This window comes from Neolamprologus multifasciatus, chromosome 17 (assembly GCF_963576455.1).
Source record: "Neolamprologus multifasciatus chromosome 17, fNeoMul1.2, whole genome shotgun sequence".
NCBI lineage: Eukaryota > Metazoa > Chordata > Actinopteri > Cichliformes > Cichlidae > Neolamprologus > Neolamprologus multifasciatus.
Genome location: NC_140455.1, coordinates 5,539,502 through 5,550,724, shown reverse-complemented (window position 1 = coordinate 5,550,724; position 11,223 = coordinate 5,539,502). Strand labels below are relative to the sequence as shown.

General features: G+C 38.9%; 1 long non-coding RNA gene across 1 annotated transcript; it reads right to left on the bottom strand.

Moving 5' to 3' along the window:
• Positions 1-361: 361 nt before the first annotated feature.
• Positions 362-8,233, bottom strand: LOC146498817 (uncharacterized). Its single transcript, XR_014870338.1, has 2 exons — positions 4,735-8,233; positions 362-3,217 (listed from the first exon to the last, which is right to left on the bottom strand). It is a non-coding gene; the product is annotated as an uncharacterized LOC146498817 (long non-coding RNA).
• Positions 8,234-11,223: the final 2,990 nt, after the last annotated feature.

Genomic DNA, 11,223 nt, shown 5'->3' with positions numbered 1-11,223 from the left:
GTCTGGAAAACCAAACTGTTCCTCTTTTTGCAGAGACAGCAAGAAACTATTCCTCTTTTACAGAGACAATTTTAGAGCTACAAGCAAACATGATTAACCTCTCACCTATAAATGAGATAAAGTCTACTGTGTGTTTGTGTCAGCATGAACTGCACTCAGTTTCAACTTGTAACCTTTTCCACAGAAGGCCAGCACATACACATTTAAGATTATAACAAATATTCAAAAGTAGGGATGGGTATCGTTTAGGTTTTATCCGATACCGGTGCCAAACCGGTACTTTTGAAACGGTGCCGGTGCTTAAACGGTGCCCAAACCGGTGCTTAAAGAATGGAAAACACAAAAATGGTCCAAAAACCTCTCATGTTCAGCTGTTTTTTTGTAAAAAGATAACAATGTTAGCCTTTTCTGCAGCTATGGGGCATATATGGTATCACTCTTGGCTGGAAGCAGCTTAAACAATGGAAAAAACACAAACTTTGTCCAAAAACCTCTCATGTTTAACTGTTTCCACTTTTTCTTTGGTCATTTTAGCCTTTTTGTCCAGGGTGAAGGGAGTATCTGCCATCAAACAAGAAGACAGCTGCATGTAGCTATGATGATGTTTGCTAGTTCACGTTACATGCATTAATTTAATAACGCGGTTAGCCTACTCAACGTAAATTACACACGAACAACATTAAGCTACTCACGCAGAGAAGAACGGCTGCTGCTGCCATCATCATTTCTGCTACACTGGCAGGGCTAGGTTCATCGGATTTAAAGTGTGACCTCCTTTGACAGTATCAGCTTAAAGCACTTGTTGCAGCTGCTGAGTTTGCATCTTTTGCTGTGAAGTACAGCCAGACTTTTGACCGCTTTGCCTTGGGCATTTTTAATCTGTAGCTCTGCTCTAAAAGAACGTACGTACCTGGACCCGCCTACTATCCTCGAAACGTAAAATGATTGGCTAGAATCTAAAGTGTATCATTCCATACCAGTTGGTGGCGGTAATGCACCTTTCAGTTGTTTGCCAACCGCCAATAGAAATGTAAGGAAGAAGAAAGTGTACCACAGCTCAGGAAAAAAAAGCACCGAAATAAAGCACCGAAATGCGGGCTGCTTTTCGGTCTGGTTACTACCGTTTATGTCAGAACCGGTGCCATGATGGCACCGGATACCGGTACCCATCCCTATTCAAAAGCATTTAAGATTATAGATTCAACTCAACAGTTTAGAGTGGTTATAACTGCACCTGTAATAAAGGCTAATTGGGTACCAATATGTTTAAACATCTGAATACAATATCAATACTGTAGATTGTATTATTAATGCAATGGTAATGATGATAATTATTAACAATAGCAGTAAAATAATTTCTAATTCCTCACATTCCCTCTCTTGGTGACCCTTTTTCCTTAAAAATAGGGTCACCACACTTATTTGTGTCATTGCTCTGACCCTCTCTAGCAGTCTTGTGGCTCAGCAAATCAGACAACCGCCTCCCCCTTAAGAACAGTCCATGCATGAGATTAGGTTTTTCTGGGTCCCTCTCTTGTGGTCCTTCAGGTCTCGGGCCTCCAGGATCCTCACCCCCTGTGGTCGCCGAGATGTCCTGCAAAGGAACAAAACACCTTTTCCTACGCCTCCCTAACTTATCACGTTCATCAATTGTTCTCTTTATTCAAACTTGGTTCAACTTATTATATCTGGGACTCTTTAATCAAAAGCATGATCCTAATTATGTTTTGACTTATTAACTATTATTTATACATATTCTTCAACGTTACTCATCATAGTAATCATCATTTTAACACTCTTAAAGCGTTGCTTTCACGGCCCTACATATGTTTCCTGTTGCTCGCTCTATTTTCCCCTATCTAATCATCAACATCCTGTACACAAAACTGTCGCTGCTGCAAGTGCCTCCACTCTACCCTAAAAGTCACCTTTCACAAAAAATCACAAGAAAATCATTATAAGCGCCTATTCTACTAAAAGATCAAAGACAAAACAACCATTTTAATCAATTAAGTTTAAGTATATAAGCAATTACTCATGCATAAATTTCATCATAGCTAAATGCTGCCTAAAAACAACCCCTGTGTGTTAACACTAACTTCATTTTAAAACTCACATTTCCTCTGTCATGACCTGTTGTTGATATAGCATCTTTATCTCATTTTGCTCCTCTATAAACTAGAGTTAACTTCTACAGTGGCCCCCTTTTGTTAATGGCACGAATTATATCAACAAGTTTCTCCTCTTTCAGCCAGATTCAGTTATAAGCTAAATGAATTTCAGGTTTATGGATTCTATGTGTTTGTAAGCATGTGCGCCCTTTATGCTCTAAGCCTCTTTTCACAATAAATTGCCTGGACATTCGCGCCAAACAAAGCTTTTGACCTTCAATAGACTGAGCCACAACTCTTTAATTAGCACAAAATGCAATGTGTAAAAATCATTTCTACGTATAAGCTCTCTCCTCTATTCTAAAAATAAATCTATGTAATATCTGCCTGTGTAAGCCTACATTATAACCACTTCTTCTAGAAATCAAAAAAGAAATCAAACATTTTCTACTCCTACAATCTTCACTAGTTTCCCCATAGCATATCTTTTATTCAAAGTGTCCCTTTAAGTTTTGTACACTGCTTTTATAAACACCAGCATTTTATCTTCTAAACAGGATTCAGTTCACTTTAATCCTCTAACCTTAACATAACAATAACAATTTCTGCTTCAGTTTTACCATATCTAGATTATCAAAAGCCCCAAAAGTCATAAAATGATCCTAAAACCTATTTCAAATTAAACCTTAAATTCCCCCCTTTTTTGACACATATAATGTGTCAAACTAAAATGCTCAACTAAAAATGCTTCACCCAAGCTTAGAAATTAAAAAAGTTAGTCATCCCAACTTTGATCCATTCACACAAATCCACTCACATGCATTCACACCAGGTTTTTGCTGATAGTGGAGACTCCCGCGCAAGTAATCAGATTCTCCAATCTCAGCAAAATGAGCTCATTCATTTGTCTTATTTTCTTTTTAAGAAAATAGTTCCTTATGCTTTTGGACTGGATTGAATTGCTACAATCCTTTTAGACAGGGACTTACGACCCGATTAGGTCCCCACAGTTAGCCTTCTCCTCAGCCAGTTGTAATTTGGAAAGCCCACCTTATATTTGTTCTCCTGAGAATTTGTCAGCGCTGTTATTCACCGTTGCAGGCCTGCTTAGAACAAAAATGAGAAAAAGAGAGCTGATTATTAGCTCATCAAAACACAAAACAAAACAAAAAAAACACCTGACAGGTTTTCTCTAAGTGCACTGTTACAAAAATAATGGGCCCCTTTTAGACATGTCCATGTTTACTAAAACTCCCTCTATTAAAAATAAAAAACAAAAACAACCCAAACCTAACTGACCGAATCAACCCATCACCACAACAACCTCAAAATCTTAAAAGTTTTGCCACCAGAGTCCTGGCACTCCCAGGTCAACTGACATAATTTCACCTCCTCAATACGCCGAAAATCTCTTTAGAACCACACAATTTGCACACAATAATCACCCCCTTTATGCACTTTAACATACTTAGATTCAGCATAAGATATAAACCCAATACAACCAACCCCATTACTTTACCATTATATTTCATCAAGTATAAAGAGCAGCAGTCACTGCTCTGTTTCCTCAATTTAAAGCCTCAGTCACACACACACACAGGAAGCTTCCTCGTCACCACTCACTCCAGCTAATTTGCATACTGAGTCATATCTCCAAAAGTTGCCGTAACAAGAGAAATACATGTTTAAACATTACCACCTTATTGAATTACTTTCATTTTTTCTATACTAATCACTTGCTTTGATCAATCAATACAAGAGCACTCCCAAGTCACTCTTATAAAAACTACTTTAATCCCTTTTCTTTTCTTTTTTCCATAGCTCACTCCCTCTGTCATATAGCTTCTTTGAGTTATTCCTCATCTTCAAGCTCTAAGTGTATTTTATCAAACATTCACACCATTTTAACACTCATACAAGTAGCAAGCTGATTTTCATTGCGTATGTTTATGTTCTTAGCCTGGTTTAATCAATGTCTATGCATTAATCTTCATGAGCTTGTCCTCGTAAGGTTAATGCATTTTCTGCTTGTGTATGTGATTTTGCATATGTTGCTTTTTGCAGTGTTTCCGACTCCTTCACAATTCTCCACTTAAGCAGTCAGTTTTCTCTTTCCCAAATTGCTAACCCAAATTTTGATTTCCCACCTGAAATAACAGCATCCCTGGTCCTCAGCCACAGGTCAGAGCTTGCTTGTGAGGTTCATGGACTCAGGCGCTGTGAACAATTCAACCAGAAACTTGCCTTAACATGTCCAGTGATGTTAACCTATAACTTTCTTCCGACCGCTGCATGTGGAAAATTGATCCAGGTCTGCTTTGCCCCTGAAAATAACACAACTGAGACATTTTCATTATTATCATGAGTGCTTAAACTACCCGTTTTTTCTCTCTAGTCAGAAATACCAACTTATGTCATGTATGTAAGCATGTTCTTCATTGCATATGTATTCATGTTCATGAAGTGTAAGCTGCTTCTTCATTGCGTATGTATGTTATCGTCAGGTTTAATTCATGCATCTTTTCACTGAGTTCTGCATTCAAACTATCTCACTTCTGATTCTTTCCAAAAACAATTTCACATGTAACAATTTGTGTATGTGTGTTTTCTATTTTCTGTTTACCTCTTTGTTGTGATCTGGGGGACATCTCTAAACCATCATGAGTTCAGGCTTCAATTTCAACCCAATTATACCCTGTATTCTCGCAGTCGAACTCGTCTGGGCTTCACCTCTCACTGGTCTCCGTCCTTCTCTTCACAGTGTCCTGTGTTGTCTTGAAATCTCCAGCAACTTTAGTCCCAAGTCAACTGCTTGCTTCTTCTCTGTTTCTTCTCCGTTTATCTTTTCAGTATTTTCCTTTTAGATCAAGTCCCAGCCTGGCAAAATATCACATTTAGTGCCTTCAGACAGTGATGTCACCCTGCTCTTACCAGCCTGCAGTTCACCGTGCATGTTTTCATCACGTGGTTTCTGCTTCTCTGTTGATACTTTCAGTCGTCTCTTTCAAGATTGCTCCAAGCATGGCAAATCTGAAAATCAGTGTCCAGTGCTTTCCCACAGCTCTTTAGCCCACTGTTCAACTGCCCAGCCTGTAATTCAGAGTACATGTTGCATCACGTGCTTTCTTACATGGTTCTGGTGTCATCAGTCGTCGTCAGTATTAATTGGTTCAGTTGCACTGTCTTTTGCCTGCTGTTAATTCTTCAAGTCCACGATGTTCTGTCGGTCTTCATCAGGAGATTAACGATCCTTTGAGCTTCTTCTCAGGATGGGGACAAAGTGAGAGGTCAAGCTATAAAATTTAAACCCAAAACCTGGCCTGTTTTCCTCCGAATTCTGTTAATCTATGGTTTTGCCGCTGTACTCAAGGTTCCAGGTTGAGAGAAGTCCACCTCTTTGTTGACACGCTAAAGCATACAATTAATATCCTTTTCATTTCTTTTCTTAAAACCTCCATTTGCTTCATGTGCCTAGAGTTTAACTCGTCTGTTTCTCTCTCTGAGTGCTCACTTGTCACAGTCAGTTCCTTTTATGGGCATGCAGTTCCTTTCACACACACATCTGCTATTTTCTGTTCCTCTTTCCTATTTTACAGCCTAATCAAACTCTTTAGTTCTACTAAGTCTTGATCTAAAAACAATGCACCCTTATTTCACGCACATACTTTTAACTATACTAAATTCTTTGCATTTGTCAGCATTCACATCAGTCTTCAGCGTGCTCCACAGAGCTCTTTCAGACATCAGGAATCGTCTCACACACACCGTCTTTTCTCTCACACTTCCACTTTTTCACTCACTCTACTATCCACTTTCCTAGTGTTTTTCTTACTTATTATTTTGTATAAATCACACCCAATCACTCAAAACCTGCTTCTCACAGCATTCAAACACTTAACCTGTGCCAGGAGTTGAGGAATATAACTCAAAGTACGCTTTCTTAAGAGTATTTTAGACATGCCTTTCATAATCAGAAAGAGCAAGTCAAAAAAAAAACAAAAAAAAACAATTGAAACCTCTATTAATTCTCACAGCACACACAAGAAATTAAAAAAAACACACCAGCAGTTATTGCTGGAGAAAGGTTACTACTGAAAGTAATATGTTAGTCTTAAGCATGTACAATGCACTCAATCTATTTATATCAAAACTTAGTCATAGATCACACATTCACAGAAATCCATTCAAACTCTATTTATACTCTCGTAATGAGCAAAACCAGCATCTTAGTTACAGGCATTTAGCAATATTTGCAAACAATAGTTATAAAGCTCAATAACACTCTAAACCAAAAGCAACAATCTCCATGCGCGTCACCGCTCCTCATTTGCATTCACACACACACAGTCTAAGAATAGCTCCAGCACAGACTCAACCTTCTTTCACACAGAGATCTCTTATTCTATATTACAAGCGACGCCTTATATTTACAACTGCACAGATTTTTAGGCCTTTTAGCACCTACACAATTTCGGAAAATTTAACCTAACCGCCCTGCGTATAAACTTTTATAAGTTTTTTGCGACCACTTCTCCAGTCTCAGACTCGAACTGTTTCTGGCCTAATCTCTAAAATCCCTACGTCAATTTAAAAGCGTCAACCAACCCAAACTTTGCCTGAAGCTCTATTTCTGGCCTGTCACAGCCAAGGCTTCCCCGAAGTTTTAAGTTAAAGTTACACGCCCGAAGTCCAACTTCTGCTGGCCAAAAAAGCGCAGATACCGTTCCAAACGGTAAAGTGGTCCAACCACTAGTTATTCTGGAGTGCCCCAAGCTCCACAGTGACCAACTGACTATCCCTCTAAGAGGACAAGGCCTAGGCGTCCCTGGCCTTGGCAAGCGTTACCTCTGAGCACTGCGCCTCCTAGTGGACTCGAACCACCGTCCTTCAAAAATTTATAATACTTTAAACAACAGTCCACACCCAAAAAAGTGTAAGACTGAAGCAGGTCCAACCTGTCTGACCAATTTGGGACTCGAACCCATAAAATGACCAAATTCCCTAAATCCTACGTGAGACTCGAACTCACTTTCACTGTTTTCCTTTTCCTTGGGACTCGAACCCATAAAATTCCTTAAATCCTAGTGAGACTCGAACTCACTTTTACTTATAGACCTTCACCAAAATCAAAACAGACATTCACCAGTAATTTCAGTGAGTAGACTTAAATTCTTTCATGTCCAATTTGGCACGCTTTGGAAATCATTCAACAGGTAGTGCCTTACCTTTGGATAAGCCGGCTTATGCCCACTCACTTTGACCACTGATATTCGTGCCTGCCCGTCTGACCACCTCGGACCCCGGATTTCTCTGTCTACACCTCCAACTCACTCTCCCTCCTCAATAACCGGACGAGCCTCCCAAAATGTTGGGTTCAAATATTGAGGAGGGGTAGAGGAGGTAATAAACTTCCATAATAACAACACTGGTCCGGCCGGGTGGAGTCAAACGATGATTTTAATGCACACGCGTGGGAAGATCGCCCACTGTCCGCAGACAGCGCCGATCCCCAACTTACAGAGCATAAGCAGGTGTTTTATACCTTTCAGGGCTTAAATTTACTGACGCCCCTTGACATCACTCAGATACAGTTCATACATAGGTTTCAAAACCACAATGACTTAAGACAGTTTAAAAATAACATTGTCTCCGTCTCAACAGCAGATGCTTCCTGTCATCTGACTTTCACTTCCCGTCTGGAAAACCAAACTGTTCCTCTTTTTGCAGAGACAGCAAGAAACTATTCCTCTTTTACAGAGACAATTTTAGAGCTACAAGCAAACATGATTAACCTCTCACCTATAAATGAGATAAAGTCTACTGTGTGTTTGTGTCAGCATGAACTGCACTCAGTTTCAACTTGTAACCTTTTCCACAGAAGGCCAGCACATACACATTTAAGATTATAACAAATATTCAAAAGCATTTAAGATTATAGATTCAACTCAACAGTTTAGAGTGGTTATAACTGCACCTGTAATAAAGGCTAATTGGGTACCAATATGTTTAAACATCTGAATACAATATCAATACTGTAGATTGTATTATTAATGCAATGGTAATGATGATAATTATTAACAATAGCAGTAAAATAATTTCTAATTCCTCACAAGTGTCAAGCCAGTATTTTGGATTTTTTTGCAAGTTATGCATAACTTTAAAGTATACAACAATTCCCCCTTGTACAGTTTTTGCAAAAGCACATGCACATTGCCCCCAGCATTGGGGCCATCATGGTTCTGAGCACTGCAGCAGTGGTCTCTCACTGTCTTGTGTGCTCACGGACAGACTTTGGCAACACAACAGTAACACATTTTTAAAGGTGTGTAAGGTGAGAACAAAATGAATGACCCAGCTTCATTTGTTTGAGTTCCATAGAAATATTTTTGACAGCTTTTTGTTTCACTATATATTGACTTATGTCAACAGTTTTTGTTGATGATAGTTGATAACTGAGGAAATTTGCTTTAAGTACCGCTCCTCAGAGTACACTGTTTAATTCTCTCACAGCCTAAGAAGCGACAACAACACTTCCATCTACATCAGGTACGACAAATTAAAATTTTACATCGCAACTTATGTTGTTTAAGTATATAAGTTTAAATATTATAAGTAATGATATTTATCCAAAAAGTTCTTTTTTAATTTATTATTTTTCAGTTTCAAAGTTATTTAAATTGCTATAGTTTGGATTGGAGGATAAAGAAGTATAATGAAGGGATTTATCCCTATTAAAATATTAATAAATACACACATATGAGTCAGAATAGCTCTACTGTGCTATCTCAAAATCCCGTGACTGCACAACCTGGAGCCACTGGAAGGTAATTGTAACCAAAAAGTCCGAAATTAAAATAGATGCACCTCATGTACTTACGTATTTCCCTTTCTCTTACTTTCTGTCACAATAAAGAGTTTTAGCGAATTTCTGTTGTTAAAACAAACATTTTTATTGAAAACAATAACAATGCGATGTAATGTAATTATGATTCAACTATTTGAAAATTGTACTGCACTGCTGAATTATGTTTGGGTACAAAGTTAATATTATGACTATTATTCATCTACCTGGCTATAAATCTAAAGGCTACTAATGTGTGCATGTAAGTATCTCTCAATCAGACACAATAAACAAATAAATCAGAGTAATATCTTTTTTTGTCTCTAATGATGAAGAACTTTAAAGCAAAGGAAATATTAAGCTCCAATTATTGGCAAGCTCGATGTTTTTTTTTTTTTGTTTGGGTTTTTTTTGTGTATTTATTTTATTTTATTTTCAGTTGTTACAGACGGGACAGACATGACTGGGGGATAGAACAGGGAGAAAGAAAGAATGAAAGAAAGGGTGGCTGTAGCTCAGGTGGCAGAGCAGGTCAGCCACTAACCAGAAGGTCGGTGGTTCGATCCCAGGCTGCTCCAGTCTGCATGCCAAATATCCTTGGGCAAGATACTAACCCCACGTTGCTCTCCGATGCAACCATCGGAGTGTGAATGTGTATGAATGGTAGACTAGGTCAGAAAAAAGTGCTTGTGTGAATGGGTGTGATTGGGTGAATGAATTAGTTGTATAAAGCGCTTTGAGTGCTCAGACAGAGTAGAAAAGTGCTATATAAGAACAAGTCCATTTACCATTTACCAAAGAGAGGCAGAGAAAAACAAAATAGAGGGGAGAGAGAAAAAAAGCAAAACAAACAAACAAAAAATTAAAAAAAAACACCTGGATCACCTGTATGAAGAAAAAAGAAAAGAAGAGAAAACAAAAAAGAGCAACATAATAAATACAACACCATCACAATAAACTAGCTAACAGTAGATACTAAATATTAAATGTTATTGTGCAGTACGCAAGATCGACAGCGCACAATGTGCTCTGAGGTAGCAGCCACAAAGGTGTAGTTTGTGTGTGTGAACAACCATGTGTACACCTGTGCGGATCCACACGCTTGTATTCAAAAGGTTTCTCCATGTAACAATCTGCTAGGGAGTGTGGGGAGCCATAGCCCCGTCCCCCAGGGCATGAAGCAGGTATGGAGGAGATCCAGGACCCAGAGTACGAGGACCCAAGGAGGACCACCAAAGGGGCAACCGTGCCACCCTCCTGGGAAGAGCTGAGGAGAACCCCAGACGAGGGGTCACCCAGGTCAGAGGGGGTTGCAGTGATGTGCCCACGGCAGCCCACCCGCCGTGGGCGATCAACCACCGCCCCACCCTGGAGAGAGGTGACCTCCTGCAAAGATGTAACATCCTGCCCACCAGTTGGAGAGTGCATCCTGCGTATTCTGGTATTCTAAACAGTACTTAGCAAAAATATAAAACAACCTAATCAATAATTACATATACATAAAAACAAAAAGTAAACCACGCCCCCACCCTTCGCCTCAAGATGGTTAATTGACATAATCGACTTTAATTTAATTCATGTGTAAAACAAATGCACAGAAATCTATTATTTTTCTCCAGTAATTAAATAGATACAACATCTTTTTAAAACAGAATTGCAGACTGCACAGAAGGTACCTTCCCAGAGGAAAAAGTTCTATAACTTACTAGGGTTAATATTTACAACATACAATAATGGATTTCTATACATTTTACATCAGATGAAAACTTTCGTTGTAAGATTCAGATAATTACTTATTAAAAGCTAGACATTTTAAATGAGAATAAGAAAAAAAAGTATTTCTTTGTGCCCCCCTTTCCCTGTTAATGCTCTACCTGGCCCCCTGGCAAAACTTTACTAGACCCGCCCCTGCACAGTTACCAGCTGTCAGCTACTTAGAAAAGGATCCTGGTGTTATTTCTCAGAAACAGTTCATAACTTCCCTTCAACTCATTCATGTCACCTAAAAGGTAAACCTGTTTCTCCATCACCTGTTCAGCTCTGATGATTCAGTAAGGACATCTCCTGGTTTCATCTTCATGTTTCCTTCTCACCAGATAACCAAACTGATATCATGACCAGCAGCTTTATGTCAGGAAACTAACACACAGACGTAGAGTTGACAAGGGGCACAGCAAACGTGGGACACAGAGACAGAAACCAAAGGACTAAGCAGTCTAAATAACACTGAAACCAAAGACTAGAGATTCTAAATAAGACAAAAGCAAAGAC